This window comes from Carya illinoinensis, chromosome 11 (genome assembly GCF_018687715.1).
Source record: "Carya illinoinensis cultivar Pawnee chromosome 11, C.illinoinensisPawnee_v1, whole genome shotgun sequence".
NCBI classification, from domain to species: domain Eukaryota; kingdom Viridiplantae; phylum Streptophyta; class Magnoliopsida; order Fagales; family Juglandaceae; genus Carya; species Carya illinoinensis.
The window spans coordinates 28084948-28089365 of record NC_056762.1 but is presented as its reverse complement, the minus strand read 5'-3'; positions in this window follow the sequence as shown (position 1 = coordinate 28089365).

Below are 4418 nucleotides of genomic sequence, written 5' to 3'. Positions count from 1 at the left end.
ACTAACTGGTCTAAGTCCTCGTTACATTGCCCAGTTCCTACACCCAAGCCCAAACAAGCCCCCCCCCCCTCCTTTTTCCAAGCCCACCTCCTCCCTTATAAGCCAATCCACCTTATTTTGCAAAGTACTCAGCTGAGCCTTCACGTCCAGTAGTGTACTAAGGACTTCCCCCTTTGCCACGCCACTTGCTGGTCTACCACTGCCACCCTACCACTGTACTGGATGAAAATCTCTATCAGAGCCATGTTTGTTACCCTTCCTAGTAGTAGCACCTCTCTGCCATTCCTGTCCACTTTTCAAAATTCACAAGGTCGCTCCACCATCAACGACGTAGGAGTGAGGTTGTGGCTAGACCTTCGCCGCTGATGGTCTTTTCAATGCTCTGTCATTGTAAGTGGCCCTCTCTTCATGAGTAAACTCCCACAATGCCTTCCCCATCCTTATACACCCTCTACCCTCCTCCTCAAGAATGAATATAAATTTCCTCCTACCACCACCACCATATTCCACCTCTGCGATATAGTGGCTGGGACCATTTGACAGTGCTACTCTATAAAGCAGCGACTACCTTCCTTGACTGTGTTGAAAAAATCTCTATTTTCTTCCTTTATGCAAGCATCCAAGGCCTTTACCAGACATTGTATCATTGAAAGTACCAGTAACAACTTTTTCACCACCCTTTAGCTTGTCTCCATAATAACCAAGAGAGACCCCTTTTTCACAAGTGAAAAAGATTTTGATTCTATCACAATGTCTCTTGAAAAATCCATTCTAAACACACCAACACCCAAAGCTCAGTCGTGTAACGCCGTCACAGACGGCCCAAACTCAGCAGAGAGAACAATGTTTGTTTTTCGCTGTTGAGAGAAATTGTACAACAATTGTACAAAGAGAAATTTTGAACCCCCCTCCAAATTATTGAGATCTTGGATATTACCTGGTTGGTTTCTTCTCTTTTTCTGTATGCTTTTACTTCTTTGCCATTTGGGTTTCTTAGAATGTGTTTTGTTTTTTGAGACTTTTTTGCTCAGTTATTTCGTACATTTATGAGAAGCCAAGGGTGGAATAGGACATAAAAAATCTTCGAGCTGGCTCATGGAAATTTCCAAACAATATTAGCGTAGCATACCGCATACATATTTCATCTTGATTCATTCTTACCAGCTTTAGATTACCATTTTAGATTATTAAATGCTTTTCACTGCTTTTAATTAGTATATTAATTATTTTTTTCTACTTTATATCGGTGAGTACATGATCTGTGTTATGGACGTGTTTCACTGCTATTGACATACGATCACCTGCAACCAAAGAGTAGAGTAACTTGGGGGTTTGTGGGAATGCCTTTGATGCTTAAGTCGGTAACCATTGTAAGAATGCCCTTTTGAATACCAATGAATCAGATGCCTTTTACGTACCTAGGCTCTCCATATATATAAAGCTCGTAAGAAATCTATTATCGTGCAATAGTGGACTTATTTGTTATTCGAAATTCAAACCCTGAAATGAGGGGCTCATTCGATATTTAATTCAAATGATGACCGCCCCTTATCCAATATAACTCTCAGATGGTTATCTCGTTGGTATTGGGGACAAAATAGGCCCTTGGGGTTAGGCTGAGTTCTTATAGGATGGCGGACCAAAAGCCTAACTAGAGGCTCAGATTCGTTTTGGCCTCTCAAGATATCGAGCCCTCTCCAAATTGTGTACTCAATCTTTGTAGAGCATGATCTGTTGCAAATATTGATGAAAAGTCCGAGCAAATAAGCACTTGTAGCATGCCAATCTCAATGGATCCTCATAATATTTTTTGAAAGATTAGTCAATTTTGAATGAAATGGACGTAGCATTGGCTCAGGATTCACAAAATCTTTTTACTTGATCTAAGATTTGTGATTTATAGGTTATTTCAAAATAATCTTATGATATGTTTGGGTAGATAGATTTAGAGGGGAGAATATGGATTTGAGCTCTTTTAAAATCCGAGTCTACCGTTTGGGACATAAACTAAAGATTGGGTTTAGTTTAGAAATTTCAATCACTTTAAATATTTAGAAATTTCAACTTATTCTAACAAATAGTTGGAATAAATTTCAATCCATTTAATTTCTAAAATCCATTCAAATAAGAAATATTAAAATCAATAGATCTAGAACTAATACATATCAAGTCTATCGATTAAAAATCCATTTTGTTTCTAATCTCTAGTTGGTTCTTTCCTAGTCATTCGTACGACATGATTCTATCAAGACTTGAGATTAGTATTGTCACAATTAGATCATGGTCAGTCAAATAAACTTGGTATTATCCATGAATGTCAAGGGTAAATTCATAAACTTGCTAATTAGTTGATGAAGTTAATGCATAAGTAAAGGGAAGAAATTCATGTATGAAATACTTATGTGCTAGGTGTACCTATTCTAGCTTACAGTTGATTATGAATTTTGATGACAACAAATAAGTTCAAGCATAAAAGAGTCTCAAATTGATTACATCATGAAGAGCTAAAGATAAAAAAAAATTAACAAATCAAGCATGCACAAGAAATGAACAAGTTTACCAATAAAACTCTAAGAATATCTTTCTGTACACCTTTTACTAATTTGAAAAACTTTTAAGACTCAAAAATATCTTTTAAGAACTCAAAAAATAATTTATATTTCCTTTTCACATGTAAATGATGTGTCTGAAATTAAAATTAAAAAAAAATGAATTATATCCCTTTTCACATGTGCATGATATTTTTGAAAGTTTAACAATTTGAAAAATGATTGATGTTCTTTTTCATCCACAAGTGCATGATATGTTTAAAATTTTGAAAATTTGAAAAATGAATTGTCCTTTTTCACTTAGGCATGATATGTTTGAAATTTGAAAATTTTTAAAAGTTCAAAAAATGATTGATGTCCTTTTTCACATGTACAAATATATTTGAAAGTTTTGAAAACTTGAAAAATGATTGATGTCTTTTTTTACATGTGCATGATATGTTTGAATGTTTAAAAATTTGAAATTTGAAAAATAACTAATGTAAAATTTTAAATGTTTTAAATGCATGATATGTTTGAAAATTTTAAAAAATGAGTGATATTATTTTTTTTACATTTGTTAAATAGCAAGAAGCTTTTAAATTTGAATAAGAAGTCCCTCGTATGTCTATAAATAACTCATTTGAGATCTTCTAAAGAAACAAAACAATTACAAGCTTTTCAGCACTCATTCATCAAAAGCTCTCAATCCCACTTTTCTAGTATTGAGGTTTATCACTTATTCATTTTTGAAATACATATAGTTTGCACTGTATTTTATCATTTCACTCACTAAACAGTGTACTCTGATAACATGCAATTATCGTCTTTTGTGTAACTATAAAAGGATTTGGATAATCGTTGTGATTGTAGTATGAGTTTTACACGTGGAAACTACTGAATCACCACTCAAAAGGTGATTAATCGTAAGGGGATGTTTTGGTAATATTTTTTTATCTCATCTCATCCTATCTCATTTACTTCCCATACATCACTCAAACACAAATACTTTCAAACTAATCATTATAATTTTTTCAAACTAATCAGTACAACTTACCCAAACTTTCAAACAAAATATAAAAAATAATTTAACTTTTTCAAATCTTAAAAAAGTAATAATATTAAAAAAATTTATTCTAACAATATTTTGACTTTATAATAATTTTATTCAAGTGCTTTTTCTCTTTCTTTTTCCAAAACTCCATAAAACATCATAACTAAAACTATTTTACTACTATTCACAAACCATTTAATTACTATTCACATATTTCTCATCTCATTTTATTCTTCAAGCATCCCCTAAGTGTAAAATATATTCTACAATAATTCCTTAAATCATGATTGTTCAAATGTGTAATAAGAAACTATCTCCACCTAATCTCCTTGAGGCAAGGACATGGGTAATGGGGTTGAACTCCTTAAAATACTGAGTTTCAATCTCTCTTATCCTTACTCTTTAGATTTACAACTACTTAGTATTTTGTATTCATATTTTTATCATAAGAAAAATTATCAACTCTCTCTCAAGAAGTTTGGAACCAAAAGTTACAGTAATTCTTGAAGTGAAAGATCTCAATAAACTCAAGATAAATAAACTTATTAGGTCATTTAATACCCATGACACATTAAAAGGACCAGATGAAGAAGGCAAGCTGAAGAAATACTCAATGCTGAAAGTATTCTGCAGGAAAGCGGAAGTGAAAAAAATGAAAAAATCCATTACAAAGATAAAGAGAACTCAATGTTAAAAAACAGATTTTAAAGATTCTTGAAGAGAGAGAGCCTTTTTCAGAAAACCCATCAAAGGTTTTTCCAAGAAAAACACAAATAAAAATAATTTTTCAATACATTACAAGTTCAATAAGTTTAGACATATCAAGACAGAATGAC